This window comes from Pangasianodon hypophthalmus, chromosome 19 (assembly GCF_027358585.1).
Source record: "Pangasianodon hypophthalmus isolate fPanHyp1 chromosome 19, fPanHyp1.pri, whole genome shotgun sequence".
In the NCBI taxonomy this organism is placed as follows: Eukaryota; Metazoa; Chordata; class Actinopteri; order Siluriformes; family Pangasiidae; genus Pangasianodon; species Pangasianodon hypophthalmus.
Genome location: NC_069728.1, coordinates 1,519,042 through 1,537,610, shown reverse-complemented (window position 1 = coordinate 1,537,610; position 18,569 = coordinate 1,519,042).

Sequence of the window (18,569 nt, the reverse complement as noted above, 5' to 3'; positions counted from 1 at the left end):
TTCAAACTTTAATTTAAGTAATTTAGACATTTTTTATCTATGTATTTTAATATAAACAATGATATTATGTATCTTTTTAAAAGAGCACAACTCTGTTAACACACGTTGTTTGTATTATATTGTATCATATAGAAGATCAATTTGCTTGCCATTGTACATCAATTTTATTTACAAAAAACCTTGTTTCGTTTCAGCTTTACAGATACTTATTTATGTAGACTGTACACATACGGCTCTGCTAACCAGTTTTTTTACATTTCAGAATTATTAACTCTTTTACCTATTTTCTCAACAAAAGCTCTTCGCAAACTCTCAACGCTATAGGTTCCCCATCTTCATATTCCTCCATGTCTATCTTCCATTCAACTTGGACTGTTCCTTTAATTATGCGAAGCTGATTTTTTTGGAGGTGCATAAGGAGGTGGTTCACTGAAAAACTTTTCTCATCTTTTCTTCTGTCTTCTCATTATCTTTTTCGGCATTTTTCTGGCCTGTTTCATACTTTTCCAAGTATTTTATCCTTCTGCTTTTAAATATGCAATTACTTTCAGCTCTTTCTCTCTCTTGTCCTCTCTCTCTTTACTTTTGTCCTTGGCTTTGTAGTTCTTTATCAGTGTTTCCATCTCCTGACACAGATCAAACGTTCCATCCTCTGGCCACTGCATTTTCTTATTTTTAGTTCTCTTTCTCCACTTCTTTGAGCACTTCTCTATAATTTCTTTACATAAGGGATATCTGGCTTTTAATAACTCTGTGGGTGAGGATGCCATGATTGGTCCCTGTATTCTGCTTCTGCCTGTTGCCAACCTCCTTGGAGACGGTTCACTATTACTGTCTGGAATAAAAGTCACTAAGATTTGTCTTAGAGTCAACCCTTCTAGTCTTAGAGTCTTAGGTTCACATGGCTCAGTAACTCTTTTTGCAGAAAGCCAAGTAACTTTTCTTAAGACCACTGACACCCCAATTTCAGAGTTATTCAACTGGCTCCCAGTTACTCCTTTGCCTCTTTCAAAGCCTTGTACTTCTCCCCAGTCAAGATAAATATCTACAGGCAACGGTATTATTACCCAATGTAACTAATTTGACTCAGCTAGTTCTTCTAATGTGTCACCTAAAAGGGATGCCTTCCAATTTCTTCCCACTATTCCTTCCCACTCTACATAAGGCCACTCCTCATTAACTTCCTCTAAATTTCTAAACTGTGTTACACTTCTTAGCAGTGAATTTTTCTTCTCTTCAGTCAAAGGATACCTAATAATTCCCTAATAAATCCTCATACTGATTCTCCTTCCAAAAGTGTGTTCTAATTCCCTTCGCGTCCTGTAATATACGCACTATCCTCTGCTCTCTATTTTCTTCCCGAGGATTCATTCATTAAAAAAAAAAGATCTTACACAAAACTCCCTTGCCTGAGTCTTAGTTCAGTGTGCTGTCAAAACGAAAAGAATAGCACTGCTCAAACAGCTCACTACGTCTGTACTGATATATAGTCAGAAAATCCTGATGATGCCTATGGTGGTGCCCATCAAACTGAAACTGCATGCGACAAATATAAATTCTTTTACCACTTGTAATCGCTTTTCTCAATATTGTGAATGTAAATGGAAAAAACACCTCTACTGCCGGCCTTGTTGAAGTGTATACTAATTCAAAACACTAACCCTTGTGACAACAAAGTATTCTGCTAATGTGGCACTGAGACATAGAATATATCAATCTTAGATGTCAATCTAGTGCAGCTATCAGCAAGCTCATAATCCATTCAACAAAACCCGAGTTTCTTTATCAGGATCACAGTGGCACTATTTAGGCAGTTTCACAGCGATAGAAGCTTGGGAAAATGTTTTTTCTGAAAAACGAAAAATATTAACGTTCATGATGTGCTGGCAAATCACATTTTTCACATATAGATACAAAAAATCATACTTAATAGATTGTTTCTATTAAAATGCATTGCTCATTAATTAAATATAAAAAATGCCAAAATTCCTTAAATTAAGGTTTGAAAAGTCAATATTCCTCAAATATGATTCAACAAAATGGATTAATACCAAAGACGTGTGTCGTAACAGAGTTGTGCGCTTTAAGCGCTCAAAACGCTATTTAGGCAGTTTCACAGCGACAGAAGCTTGGGAAAGTGGTTTTTCGAAAAACGCAAATATTAACGTGCATGATGTGCTAGCAAATCTCATTTTTCACATCTAGATCCAAAAAATGATACTTAATAGATTGTTAATTTCAAAATGCATTGTTCATTAATTAATAATAAAAATTGTCAAAATTCCTTAAAAACGTTCTGAGCATCAGCAAACAGTATGGCTCATGAATTCAGACCCAATTTTTACAAGTTGGTCGGTCCACCATGGATAATGATGTGACCAGTTTGGGTTTTGAAGTTGGCAAAAACATTGGCGAAACCATAGGAAAAAGAAACTAGCTGACCTGTCTGCCAACGAATTATGAAACTGATGGGTGCATAACCAACACTGTGCTAGCCAGGTTTATTCTTGCAGTGACAGGATAATTATTGAACGGCATGAGTAATAACCCGAGTCAGCTCCAACTTGTGTTTGATTGAACCTGACGTGCTATCTGCACATGAATGCCTACATTCAAAGGCTGAAAAGGCTGTTTAAACCATGGTCGAAATACAAGTTGGCTAGAGGTCTGAAATTGTGCGGTATCAAACACAATCCATCCCTGGTTAAAAATTCAAGGTATCGCCGAAGCCATCTTCTGCGACTGCCGAGATGAGCCTCACATCAAAACTGGTCTGGACGAGGTCAAAGAGAAACCAAAAGAAATGTGCATAGACCAGGTGTATGAAGACTTTGTGGACTATTGGACCTTTCACTCCTCTCTGAAAGCCCCTGACCAGCCACATACATGGGAAACTTCAAAACATGTCACGTCTATTCTGACTGCGAGAAAGGCCTGAATACTGAGTTCACTTAATCAACTTCCTGTTGATATTGACGCATTTCATCAACTAGAAATGTTTATGAACAAGGCGCAAGATTTTACTAAAAATTGGGATTCTTTGTTCAATGTAAAATCCGTGTATCCTTTCACACTTATGTGCAAAAAAATTATGTATATATAGATATATATATATTATGATGTGTGTTTTACAATTGCTTAGAAAGGAAATGTTGATGTCAGTAAAATCTGTGACAAAGCACCAACTCTTTGATACTCAGTGTTGTTTTTCCTCTTTCGGTTGCTCCTCTTAGGTGTTGCCACAGCAGATCATTGGTCCACTTATTTGATTTGGCACAGATTGTAGCCGGATGCCAGACGTAACCCTCCCCAATTTTATCAGAGCTTGGGACTGGCACTGAGAGAGCACTGCTGCACACAACCCAGTTGCTGAGGTTGGTTCCCTGGCTGAGAATCAAACCCGGGCCACAGTCGTGAGAGCGCTGTGGCCTAACCATTGGTCCTCCAGAGACCCTCAAATATCAATTGTGCCTGTATATACATACATTGTGTAAAAGCCTGCATGAATATCAGCAGGATTAGGTGCTTCTGGTTCCTGGTACGTTAACAGACCAATGGGATTCATACTGAGCCTATATGCTAAGTTTCAATTAGCTTTGAATGTATAGTTTTTTTGCGACACAATGCATATTTTATTTTTCATAGGTTTATAGTTGATCTCCATTTCGATATCCATTTTTTTCACTGTTTTTTTGATTTCACTAAACAGTTCTTCGATACTTTTGTAACACGTGTGAGCTATTTACATCCCTCAGAGAAACATGACATAGACTGTCTATAAGTACCAACTCTATTTATATTGAACCTCTGATAGTGACACCTCCCAAATTTAGTAGTATAGTGTGCGATCTTATTATTAGGGTAAATGTCCATCAACGCATTGCTTGGAAGGGTCACAAAAAACCCACACTGTTCCATGGTTTAATGATTATAGGTTTCAGTTGTGTTCACAACGATCCTTTTTAAGCTCTAATGTTATGTTAACTATGTATTCAGCTGGAATCCAGGAATTAAACTTATCGGGCCACCCCACCCGTTTCACCAGACTTTTTTTCCAATTTTTTTTTCAGAAACTTTTTTTCCAGTTTCGGGCCTTTTCAAACAAGATTTTCTCTAATTTGAATGCCTTGTCCTTCCCAATAATAATCTTTTGTAACTGAGGTTCAGAAAATGTTCCCTCAATGTTTTCAACATCATAGTCTTGTAATTTATATACAAGGGGACCTCTAAAATATCTGTTTAGAAATTGTAAAATCCATAAAGTTTTGCTAATAGCCTTTTTCAAACTGTCTTTTTAAATGGGAAATTGTAACAATATCACTAACTTTTAACATGAATTTTTGTTTCTTTATTTTTGATGAAAATAGTCCATAGAGGGTTTTAAATACTCTGAAGGAATTGGATTCGTTGACCTTGACAGTCTTCATTTTGATGCTGGAATGGTAATTGTGATTGCATGCTTGAACCAAAACCTGTACAAAGTCACTGTATTTCTCATGTTGAAAGCTGTAAAAGATCTCCACATCCTGGTTCTTGTCTCCACATCCTGAACCTTTCACACAAAGCTGGTTTTTGCCCCTTACTTGTAGCAAAGTGAGCAATGTTATGCTTTATCATTAAAGTTTGAAAATACTTGCCCAAAATTTCCTTCCTTTGGCCAGTTTGTAGTTTTTTTTTTTTTTTGGACCCTACCTTCCTTTAGAAAGGAATCAAAAGCTTTAGCTACCTCAGTTCTGGTCTTGTTTTCTAACACACATACCCAGGCATATTTGGATAAATTATCTATACAAATTACCATAAATTTTGTGTTGTTATTACTCTCTGACAGGTTGCTCATGTCAACTAAATTAGATTGCCATTGTACATCAATGTTTTTTACTAAAAAATCTTGTTTCTTTTAAACTTTACAGATACTGATTTATATAGACTGTACACATCCGGCTCTGCTAACCAGTTTTTTAAATTTCAGAATTATTAACTCTTTTACCTATTTTTTTCAACAATAGCTCTTCGCAAACTCTCAACGCTACCATGTGAACCTGGATCTGATAATACATATTCTTCACCAATTCTTCATCCATCGTTGATTCATTTTGAAGTATCAGAACAATAATGATCAAACGCAGGTACAGATTAAGCATTTAATCTCAGAAAATTTATGATGTGAGTAAGGTTTATATTTTTTATGCATTAAATATTCAATCAAATATAAAATCAAAGATTTTACTGACATCAACATTTTCTATTCTAAGTAATTCTAAAACACACATATGCATGAGGACTTGACTAGCTTTGTACTCAAAAGGTACAGCAAACATGAAAGATAAAAGATAAAAGGGTATTTACATTGAATAAAGACTCCCAAAATCTCACACATTGTTCTTTAACATTCATAGTTGGTAAACAACTTCTATATCAACAGCAAGATGATTAATAAAAATAGTTTGGTCGATTACTCTCAGGTCAACAATCTTTTCAGAGAGCAGAGGTGAACTTAGTCTTCAGGCCTTTCACGCAGTCAGAATAGACGTAAGTTTCCCAATGTATGTGGCTGGTCAGGTGGTTCCGGAGAGGAGTGAAAGGTCCTCTTGTCTTCATACACTGATCTAGGCAAATTTCTTTTGTTTTCTCTTTGTTCTCTTTGTTCAGACCAGTTTTGCTGTGATGCTCATCTCGCCAATCGCAGATGACTGCTTCAGCCAGACTTGAATTTTTTTCCGTTTGATACCGCACAATTTCAAACCTTTAGCCAACTTGTATTTCAACCATGGTTTAAACAGTCTCTTCACCAATCTGTAGGCATTCATCTGCACATAGTACATGTCAGGATTGAACAAACAGTTCTCCTGTCCAACAGTTCTCCTGTCATTGCACGGATGATGGCTAGCACAGTGTTGGTTACGCACCCTTCAGTTTCATCATTCGTTGGCAGCGAGGTCAGATTTCTTTTTCCTAGAGTGTCGCCAATGTTTTTGCCATCTTCAAAACCCAAACTGGTGTTGTGGCAAATACTTCTGCAAATCAGAATAAGAAAATGAGTTACAAAGACAAGGGGTTCTGGATGCCAAAAATCTATAGATTTTATTGAATCAAACAACAAAGCCGAGATGGTCTGCAGGGCATCTGATTTACATAGTCGTGGCCCATGCTTTTATACAATTCTGAAACAATGATCTCATCGGATGGAGTTTTCTCTTCTTTCTTTCCTCTCACCACCAATTATTTCACTATTCCCTTATCTTAGTTTTAACCGTGGCGAGAGTTCAGTCAGTTTATGTTTCAAAAACAACATTAGCCTTCACCTTAAAAACACCACCTACAAGGTCACACCAGTTTGTTCTCACAGAAACATCCTTGCAGGATCATAGGCATAAAGTCACCCTTCTAAATGTACTAGAAATGGTACAGTGTAGTATATAAATGAAGCTCTGAATGTTAATACATGAGGTGATTTAAGGTCACTTTTCAATACTGTTGCATAGATACTGTTTGACATAATACTGATTAACAAATGATATTGATAGAGATAACAGGAAATTCCTCCATACATCCCTTCTCTGGGGCTTATCAAGCCCCACCTACCTCAAGAGAGCAATCTCACAATCCGGTTCTTTCATATATATTAAATAGTGATCAATGCCTGATCACTTCTTCTTCTTACCAATAACCAAATCCTGAAACTGCTCTTTTGTGGAGAACAGGACCAAACATCTCCCCTCACACTTGACTAGAAAGGAATAAAAGATCCTGTCTCCCTAACTTAACTGTCAATTAACAAATCAACGTTTTGTTTTAAGCATGAGCATGCATTTGGTTCAGCACTTGCCTGTGGTTGTCACAGTTATGTAGAGTACAATTCTGATTGTTACATAATTTCTCAAAATTGGTTATTGCTTAATCATATAATTGCTTACAATAAAAATCAATCAACAACAATCAACACAATCAGAATAAAGGCAAAGTACAAGTAAAGACTTGTACTTCAGATAACTTCTTCAACCCAGATACTTTGCGTATCGTAGAGGGTCACCCTTAGGTTAGGCTAGCACTTACACCCAGGGCATGGCTCATCACATAACTACTTCTTCGTCCTCACTGGAGGAACTGGAATCCTCTTCTTCCTTCCCTTGCTCCGGAATCCAATCTGGCTTAGGGGGCCAGTCCCATGTACAGTCTGGACTAGTGCCAGCAGACTCACTTGCCAGTCCATCATCATCAAGCACAGGTTTGTTCATCAGAGGCATCTGTTTAACACTTGCTCGAACAAGAAAATATCTTAATATGGGCGCAACACAGCAAAACAGTAGTCCTGCAACAACTACTACAATTGCTATCATAACTCCCACTTTTGTCAATATAGCTCCCCAATGTCCAAACCGTGAAAACCAATCGCAAGAATGCTGATCTCTCCCTGCATTTCCAGCTACTTCATGCCTTAACTTTTTCAACTTATTCATATCTTCATTAAACGCTCCCTCAGGGGCAGTGTAAAAGTACAACATTTTTCTCCAAACATAACACACACTCATCCTTTTTCTGCCAACAACCAGTCCAATGCTTGCCTGTTCTGCCATGTCATTTTACTAGTAGCATCTAACTTTTCACCTAATGCTGAGAGTGCCGCATCTGTGTAATTAACGTAAATAATAATGAACCACTGTTGGTTGTACTAAATGTAATTAATCCACTCTGTATTCTTGTTAGGAGTTATCCCTACAAAATAGACTCAAATTCTCACATTATGTCATTTTTTGCTTTAAATTGTTCAGGTATTCCTCTAGGCTGGCCTGTTGAGTCTATGTACACCTTAGGATCTGTCTCATAAGCTCTCTTTACTCTGTGAGACTTTCTAGTTTTTTCAAGGAACTGATCATACCACCAGTCAACTATCACAGTTCTTTGAATCAACCATACTCTAGTGCAGATTCCCTTCCAATTTTTAGGTAAATTCATTCTTAAGCGTGTCCCTGCATAGAGCCAAAAATGATCTGCTACTGCCAGAGATTGGTCAGTCAAAGTGAACCGCAATGGTGGAGTTAGAGTTTGATTCATGCAAGTGTCATCTAAGTGAGTCGAGGCCAGTACTACTGTCATACTGGTGGTTACTGTTGCTAGTGCATGACCTTCCGACCACTGGATATATTCTGTGCGTCCAAAGAGGAGGTAATCCAAGTGCCATATTACTACACAGTTACCTTGGAAATTACCCAACTCATGCTTCCCATATGACTTGTTAAAGCATTCATACTCCAAAGTGTAATCTATGTTATACCGCTGTGGTGTCTCTCTATGTTTTTCCTTTATTCTAACATCCAGTCGTGGGCACCACCCTTTCCATGCCTCTGTGTTATGCATTAAATTATAAAGTGGGTTGCCTAAATACGTTATACACTCAGATGGGCAGTACAAGTAGTCTGTTCTATTATCCCAATTCTTTGCACAATACCGCCTGTTGTATTCTGCACAATGTCTGTAATCAAATGGGATCGGTACCACTACAGCTCTGCTCAATGGAGAAGGTGAACATACCAAACAATTATCCTTATTCAAACTACCAGCAGTGTATTCAGCCCACTTATACCACTTATTATCTTGCACTACCTGTAACACTGCATCATACGTTATCTCTTTTGCAGTGTCGTTCAACATCTCATGTGCAACTCCTTGATACGCAGGGTTAACTAGTCTCTCACTGCCTTTACTCATCTGAGAACCAGTCAAGGCCTAAGGGCCAGTTAAGGGCTGAGAAGTCAATTGTCGAGAATGTTGCTTGCTGACTAGTGGACGGTAAGTGTAGCAAGAAACTCATCAAGATCACCAGACTCAACTGCACTTTCCTGTTCAGCTGGAGCTGACAATGGCTCCTCTTCTTCCCCTTCAGCAGGCACTGCAGGCTCATCAGTTTCAGATGGAACAGCAGATGAAACAGCTGGCTCATCTTCTCCTTCAGGTTCTGCCTGGGCTGGACCTGGTTCGCTGTCTCCTGCATGACTAGGGCCTGCTTCTGGTTCTCTCTCTCCTTCGTCTTCTATTTCTCCCTGACTACTTTCTGGCGAGGCTGCCACTGAATCTCCCTCTTCTTCAAAGGTTTAAATATCTTATTGTCTCCTGGGTCTAAGCCCCTTGTACAGTGATTCAAATGATACCAGGTAGTATTACCTTCAACCTGCACCGTTGTAGGCATCGCTCTTACCACTGTGTATGGTCCTCCTCTTCTAGGTGATGCATGTAAGCTCTCAGTTCCATTTGTAACTGCTCCAGAGGTGGTCCATCATGAGGACCCCTCAAATATGGCACAGGCATGGGTCGACCCGTGAGCATTTCATGTGGTGACAGGTTAGTAATTCTATTGGTCTGTATGCGATAACTCATCAGAGCAAGAGGTAACGCATCAACCCAATTCAGTTTTGTATCAGCGCATATCTTATTAAGTTTAGCCTTAAGAGTACCATTCACCCTCTTCACCATTCCTTGTGACTAAGGATGATAAATGCACCCCAAATGCTGTTTCATTAATTTATTAACTGCCAACATGCTTTTCACTGTTCTCTGAACAAATGATGCCGAACCATTGTCAGAACTTATCTGAGACAGTATGCCAAACCTAGGAATCACTTCTCTTGTCAGAAACTTAATCACTGTTCCTGCAGCCTAATCTTTTGATGGCACATCTTCTACCCACCTACTGAACCTATCTATTGTCACCAACCGATACCTTTTTCCTCCTACGCTTCTTACCATGTCTACATAATCTATTACCAGATGTTTGAATGGTCCTTCTGGTACTGGTATATTGGTGCTGATGTTCCCTTCCTGACATTATTCTGTGCACAGATTTCACATTCAGATAAGAAATTATCTACCATAGCCTGTAGATATGGAGACCAATAACCCTGTTGTTTTATTTTCCGTAATACCTCCCCCCTTCCACAGTGGTCGAAGCCATGAGCATCTGAAATTAATACGGTGAGAAGTTCTGTGGGTGCAAATATTAGTCCATCATGTGAGCACCATATACCATTTACCTCTCTAGTAGCTCCTCTCTGATGCCACATTGAATGCTCATAAGGATTTGCCTGTCCCTGAATGTGAACAATATCATCCAAATTGGGCTCAGGCTGAATGAGTACCATTGGGGCCATTACTGCTACCTGGCATCCTGAAGCTTTCTTAGCTTCTATGTCTGCAGCATTGTTGCCTTTGATAACAAAATCATTTCCTTTCTTATATGTTTGATAATTGCTAAATACCTTGGATGTATCATAGCTGAAATCAGCTGAACTATTTGCTGAGCATGTTGGATGGGTGTCCCATCACTTTTCTTAAATCCTCCCTGCTTCCAAGCAGCTCCAAATAAATGACAAACACCATCAGCATAAGCGGAGTCAGTATATATATTTGTGACTTGATCTTTAGCTAACTGACATGCTGCAGTAAGAGCTTTCAATTCAGCCAACTGAGCAGAACACGGTTGCTTACAATGCTGTGAAATTACCGTCACAAAGTCCTCATTCTGTCTTCTCACCACTGAAAACCCTGCATGATTACCCATATAGTCTCTGAAACAAGAACCATCCACAAAATATTCAACATCTGCTTCTGGAATAGGTGAGGACTCTAAGTCAGGTTGAAGTCAAGTAAAAGACAGTGAGATTGCTACACAATCATGAGGCTGTCCTTCAGGTTCTAAAGGAACCATGTCAGCTGGATTTACTGTTGCGTAGCGCCTAATAGTGATGTCTGGGTACGTCAAAAGCGATGAATAGGCTAAGCACCTAGCCTGAGTTAGAACAAATCTCCCTTGTTCTAATAATTCCACTACATTGTGATGTGTATAAATGATCACTGGATAGACACAGTAGATGCTTTTTCATATGCATAGTGTAAAACAGCTAATCCCTGTTGATAACAAGGAGGATATCCCTGTGCTACACTGTCCAGTTTGGTGCTGTAATATGCAATAGGCTGTTTCTTTCTACCACTGTATGTTTCCTGCATTAGCACTGCTGATGCATATCCATCTGCTTTGTTAGCTACATACAGATGAAATGGTTTAGTATAATCTGGCGTGGCTAAATCTGGTGCAGCCTTTTTCAACGATTCAACAGCTAACAGTGCTTCACTGTTCCACACTAATTGTGAACGCAAATTCTGATGCCCTGCTTGCTTCATGATTTCCCTCAAAGGTGCAGTTTTAATTGCATAGTCCTCTATCCAGTCAGAACTAAATCATGTCATTCCTAAAAAGGACATCATTTGCCCTACTGTCTGTGGTAGTTGCGCTTTACTGTTACCCTCTAGCTGAGCTGGAGCAATTGCCTTAGTTCTGTATGCAATTAGTCTCCCTAAATACTCAACTTGTGGCTGACAGTACTGTAACTTAATTTTAGATGCCTTATGTCCTCCAAGGGCTAATGTAGTAAGTACCTTAATGGAATCTGTGTGGCATTGTTCCAAGGAGGAGGAGCAAATCAGCAGATCATCTGCATATTGCAACAATGTGCTATCTATCATAAGATCTTCCAAATCAGCCTTAAGAACTTGATTGAACATATGCGATTAGTGTTTGAAACCTTGGGGAAGCCTTGTATACATATATTGCTTCCCAGCATATGTGAAGGCAAATAAATGTCTACTTTCTTCAGACGGAGGACTTTAGTCAGCAATGTGTGAGGGTTGGAAGCTTCCGCTGGCCAATCTTCTACCACCTCATTAACTGCTTGCAAATCATGCACTAAATGCCATTTTGATATATCAGCTTTAATAATGGGCAATATTGGGGTGAGACAATAACTCACTGTCTCAACTAGGACTCCAGCCTGGACCAATCCCTCAATAGTTTGCTCCTCTTCTTCAGGGCCTAGTGGGTATTGTTGCTTTCTAGGTAACTGAGCACCTGATTTAATTCTAATTCTGACTGGGCTAGCAGATTTCACTAGACCTACATCAGTATCATGTTGGGACCACAAGTTAGTTGGTACCGGTTTTTCCATTTCTCTCAACAGTTCAGCTGTCTTGGACTCTGAGTTGACTGCCTCACTCATGGACATCTGTGCTTTTTCAGTGATTACCACCACCTGTGGAATTCCTGTCATGGGAGTAGTACACAAAATCTTAATATATGACTTATCTTTTGAAAGAAAAACTAAGGGATTTTCTGTATCATCCCATTTACTTCTTTCTGCTTTTGCCATCATGGGACCTAAATCTTTTGATTCCCAGCCTTTTCCCACATAAAGAGTGACATGGGGAACAGAATTAGGGACCTGAATCCTCTTGTCAATAAAATTATATTCAATCATTAATACAATCTTCACAAGGATCTATTTGCATAGCAGCTCCCTGTTTCCCTATGCATCTAGACACCAAGGGAACTTTTTGACCGTCTGTTTCTTTTAACAATCTTTTTTCAACCTCTGGGTCACGTGATGAATCATATAGCATTGTACAATGATACACAGACTTAGGCATTATTGCACCTCGGATCTGCACTTCAATCAATTTCCCCACTTACCAATTTACTTCATTACTTACCTGTCCTAACCAATACACATTAGCGTTTGGCTCAGAAAGCACCATTTGAGTTTTTACCCCTGTTACATCTACATAAACTCCTTGTGGAGAACACCAGATTTGGAGTCCGAGTTTACACAATGCATCTCTTCCCAACAAATTCACAGGAGTTTGTTCTGATACTAAAATAGGCAATGTCACCTTTTTATCTTTAGTCTGCAGACTAACTAGCGCCGTCTCTGGAATTAGCTGCATTTGTCCCGAGAATCCTACTGTCTTTGCAAATTTTCCAGACATGGGGAGGTGAGAGGCATAATTTTGACTTACACAAGTGTAAGGGGGGCTCCAGTGTCTACCATTATGGGTGTTAGTTTGCCCTCTATTTTAACCTGCAGCATAGGTTCTTGATCAGCATCAGTTGTTAGAATTGGAAGCTGACCCTCCCCAGTAGGATTCTCTGGGCACCCCTAGTACCCCTGATTAGGCTCACCCCATGGGTTCACTGGGCCTTGTGGAGATTGTCGATAGGACTGGACCCAACCATCCCCTTCACCACCAGGTTGCTGTTGCCATGGATTGGTGGGGCAATCACACCTGTTATGTCCAGGTTGTCCACATCCCCAGCATATTCCTCAAGGACCAGAAGTGGGTCCTCCTCTTCCTCTTCTTCTTGGGGGTAGCCTTCTTTGCCAGTTATTTTACAAATGGTGGCATAGCATCCATTATTGCTGTTCTGAACAATGATGACATCACAGGGTCTGCCTCTGGATCCCTTTCCAGTTCATGTCTCCATCTTTTTAGTTGTCTCTGCACATAAGTGGTGGGATTTTCTGTTTCTCCCAGCTGTTCTGCTTTCAGCGACCTTGGGTCTATGCGAGATGGTTACTCTACCCTCAGTATTTGCCATAAGCGTGGACGATATTGATCAAGCTGTGTCCCATCCATCCACTGCTCTTTGTAGGTTAGCAGCTGTGAGGATCTCTTTCATTCTTAATCCTCCTAAAATTTTGGCAAGGAGTGCTTTGATGTCTCAAATTGCCCATTATCTTTTCTTCAAACACCTTAATCCACTTTCCAGCTCCCTCGTGGATGTCAGGGAGACGGTTAATCAGTCCATCGAGATCTTGTGTAGCCCAGGGTACATAGTGCCCGCTAGTGGGCACTATGTACCCTGGGCTACACTAATTGCAGAATAGGCAATTGAAGGTGACTGTCATATCTTTGTGGTTCTTGTAAGTGTTCACGTAGTCTGAGCCATCTTCCTCCCTCATCTCGTGACCATGTTTCTGCATCATCATCATCATCATCCTCCATGTATAATGTTCCTTTAACTTGCTTTCTCTCACCCACATCACACCTTTTTGAACCTGTGGAATAACTTCTCTTACTTAATTGTTCTGCTTCATCCAAATATTGTTCTGCCCATTTAATTGTTGTGCTTACTTTTCTGTCCAATTTGTTCATCTCTGTTAACAATTTCTCCTGCTCCTCTGGGATATCTACAGGGGAGCTTTGCTCCTCTTCTTCACGATAACTACTTAAATCAGGATATTGGGCATAACTATCTACTTCCTATTCCCTTGGTTTCTGTCTGCACTGTTTTTTGCCTTCAGGAGTCTTGTAGACCGCTTTAGAAGAACAAATGGTGGGAGGTTCCCCTCTTGATCCTCCTCCATGTCTATCTTCATCCTCTTCCATGTCTATCTTCCATCCTTTAATTATGAGAAGCTGATTTTTTTGGAGGTGCATAAGGAGGTGGTTCACTGAAAAACCTTTCTCATCTTTTCTTCTGTCTTCTCATTATCTTTTTTCAGCATTTTTCTGGCCTGTTTCATGCTTTTCCAAGTATTTTATCCTTCTGCTTTTAAATATGCAATTACTTTCAGCTCTTTCTCTCTCTTGTCCTCTCTCTCTTTACTTTTGTCCTTGGCTTTGTAGTTCTTTATCAGTGTTTCCATCTCCTGACACAGATCAAATGTTCCCTCCTCTGGCCACTGCATTTTCTTATTTTTAGTTCTCTTTCTCCACTTCTTTGAGCACTTCTCTATAATTTCTTTACATAAGGGATATCTGGCTTTTAATAACTCTATGGGTGAGGATGCCATGATTGGTCCCTGTATTCTGCTTCTGCCTGTTGCCAACCTCCTTGGAGACGGTTCACTATTACTGTCTGGAATAAAAGTCACTAAGATTTGTCTTAGAGTCAACCCTTCTAGTCTTAGAGTCTTAGGTTCACATGGCTCAGTAACTCTTTTTGCAGAAAGCCAAGTAACTTTTCTTAAGACCACTGACACCTCAATTTCAGAGTTATTCAACTGGCTCCCAGTTACTCCTTTGCCTCTTTCAAAGCCTTGTACTTCTCCCCAGTCAAGATATATATCCACGGGCAATGGTATTATTACCCAATGTAACTGATTTGACTCAGCTAGTTCTTCTAATGTGTCACCTAAAAGGGATGCCTTCCAATTTCTTCCCACTATTCCTTCCCACTCTACATAAGGCCACTCCTCATTAACTTCCTCTAAATTTCTAAACTGTGTTACACTTCTTAGCAGTGAATTTTTCTTCTCTTCAGTCAAAGGATACCTAATAATTCCCTAATAAATCCTCATACTGATTCTCCTTCCAAAAGTGTGTTCTAATTCCCTTCGCGTCCTGTAATATACGCACTATCCTCTGCTCTCTATTTTCTTCCCGAGGATTCATTCATTAAAAAAAAAAGATCTTACACAAAACTCACTGTTTAACTCCCTTGCCTGAGTCTTAGTTCAGTGTGCTGTCAAAACAAAAAGAATAGCACTGCTCAAACAGTTCACTACGTCTGTACTGATATATAGTCAGAGAATCCTGATGATGCCTATGGTGGTGCCCATCAAACTGAAACTTCATGAGACAAATATTAATTCTTTTCAAGTCAAGTCAAGTCAAGTGGAGTTTATTGTCATTTCAGCCATATACAAGTACACAGTGAAACGAAACAACGTTTCTCCAGGATCAACACAGAACAACACAGAACTACGGGGACTACATAAATTACATAAATTAAACATAAAATGCACAAGTGCAAACATGTGCAGACAGCACAAGACAGGACAGACAGTACATAACTACGACGCCGTCCAATACACAGTCCTGTTGAAAGTGATAAAGTGACAGTAGTGCAAATATTACAGCTGAGGTAGTGTAAACAGTGTAAACATAGAAGTAGCAGCAATAATAAGACATGTGCAAAACATGTGCAGTGCATGTGCATAGAGGATGTTCCGTTGTGTGTATATATATGTATGTATGTATGCGTGAGTTCCTTTGGACCAGTTCAGTTGTGTGTGTATATATGTGTGTGTGTGTGTGTGTTCCTTCAGTCCAGTTCTAGGTATTTAGGAGTCTGATGGCATGAGGGAAGAAACTGTTGCACAGTCTGGTTGTGAGGGCCCGAATGCTTCGGTACCGTTTACCAGACGGCAGGAGTGTGAAGAGTGTGTGTGAGGGGTGTGTGGGATCATCCACAATGCTGATGGCTTTGTGGATGCAGCGAGAGGTGTAAATGTCTGTGATGGAGGGAAGAGAGACGCCGATGATCTTCTCAGCTGTCCTCACTATCCGCTGCAGGGTCTTGCGGTCTGAAACAGTGCACTTTTACTTTTACCACTTGTAATCGCTTTTCTCAATATTCTGAATGTAAATGGAAAAAACACCTCTACTGCCGGCCTTGTTGAAGTGTATACTAATTCAAAAAACACTAACCCTTGTGACATCAAAGTATTCTGCTCCCAATAATGTGGCACTGAGAAATAGAATATGTGAGACTTAGATGTCAATCTAGTGCAGCTCTCAGCAAGCTCATAATCCATTCAACAAAACTTGAGTTTCTTTATCAGGATCACAATGGCTACAGTTAGGGGAATGTCCAAACAACTTACAAAACCAGTTTCTTGGAAGATTTTTGCTCCTAATCTCGCCCTTTGAAGTACTGCTCTCCCTAATGTACCTTACACACACAAGCACAAACTTGCATATACCCAAGGTCACAGAACCACGCACTCAATCATGTGTAACTGCAGCCTCTCTCTCTCTCCACTATATTAAACTTACTTGCCTTATTTAGCCAAATAAACACCTAAGATAAGATAAGATAAGATAAGATAAACTTTATTAATCCCCGAAGGGAAATTCAGGTAGTCTTTGTAAGAAATAAAGTAGTAAGAGTAGTAGAAATTAGTGAGAGTAGTAAAGTAGTGAGAGTAGTGATTAGTCATCTGCCATTGGCTAAGGTGTTGTAGAGCCTGATAGCAGTGGGGATGAAGGATCTGCTGTATCGTTCAGTCCTGCAGCGCAGTGAGGTGAGTCGTCCACTGCAGCTGCTTCTCTGGTCCATCAGGGTGTTGTGTAGGGGATGGTACGGGTATTCCAGAATGGCCTCTAGCTTTTTCTGTGTGCATCTCTCCACCACAGCCTCCAGTGATTCAAACCTCATTCCAGTCACTGAAGAAGCTTTTTGCACCAGTTTGTCCACGCGCCTTGCATCCTTCTGCTTTATGCTGCCTCCCCAGCAGACTGCAGCATAAACTACACTTGCTACTGTAGATTGGTAAAACATATGTAGCATCTTCCTGCAGATGTCGAAGGACCTAAGCTGTCTTAGGAGGAAAAGCCGTCTCTGCCCTTTTTAATATTGTACTGCGATTGTATCAGGAATATACAATAATATAAAATCCTTCAGTGACTGGAGTCACAAAAACTGCCTCCTAGTAAACACCTCTAAAACCAAGGAGATGGTAGTGGATTTTCGAAGGGCTAAACCCCCTCCTTATCCAGTCAGCATCTATGGTGCGGACATCGAAGTGGTGCCAGCCTACAAATATGTGAAGGCTTCTGTGTGAAGTGACCAGTCCAGCTTATTGTCCAGGTGCACACCTAGATATTTGTAGGCATAATCCTCACGTAACTTGCGGGTTCTTCCAGATGAAACAAAACATGGTGACACATGTAGAGGACAGCATCATCCACACCAATGTGCTCTCTGTAAGCAAACTGCAGGGGATCCATTGCGTGTTTAACCTTGAGTCTTAGTAGGCACAGAATCATCCTCTCCAGAACCTTCATAATGTGGGATGTGAGAGCCACCGGCCTATAGTTCAGCTGGACACTTTACTTTAGGTACTGGAACTATACAAGATGTTTTCCACAGAGCCGGGACCCTCCCCAATTTTAGACTCAGGTGGAAGATCCTCTGCAGAGGCTCACACAGTTGAGCAGCACAGTCCTTAAGCAGTCTAGGACAAACTCCATCTGGGCCAGCTGCCTTCCCATGGCACAGTCTTTGTAACTGCAGCCTCACCCCTGTTACTGTGACAGATGGTGGAGCATGCTCAGGTGAAGGAGGGGGCAAAGCTGCAGGGGTGGAGATGCACATAGGTGTAGGCAAAGGAGTTGGAGTAGATGGAGGAGGAGACATAGAGGAAGAAAGGGGGGTTGTGTGTGTACAGGCTGCATTTGTAAAAGTGTCAAACCTGTTGAAGAACTTGTTGAGTTCATTGGCTCGGTCCACATGACCCACTGGTGCCTGGTTGTTCTTTTTTTTTTTTTTTTTTTTTAGCCAGTGAAATTGTTAATTCCCCTCCACACTTCTCTGATGTTATTCTGCTTTAGGTCTTTCTCTATTTTGTTTTTGTAGTCCTCCTTTGCCTGCTTCAATTTCCTCTTCAGCTCATATTGGACATGTTTGAGCCTTTCTTTGTCTCCACCTTTAAATACCTCCTTTTTCTGGTTAAGGATACCCTTGATGTCACCAGTGATCCAGGGTTTGTTATTTGGGAAACATTGCACAGATTTTGTAGATATAATAGTGTCTCTGCAGAAGTTGATGTAATCAGTGAAGCAGTCAACCTGTCTGTCAATGTCCATGCTGTTCCCTTCTACTCCCAGCAATACATTCCAGTCTGTACATTCAAAGCAGTCCCTTAGAAGCTCAACAGCCTCAGGTGTCCATTTCCTGACTGAGATGGTGGTTGCAGGTTGCTTCAGTACATAGGGTTTATAACAGATGTGCAGTAAGT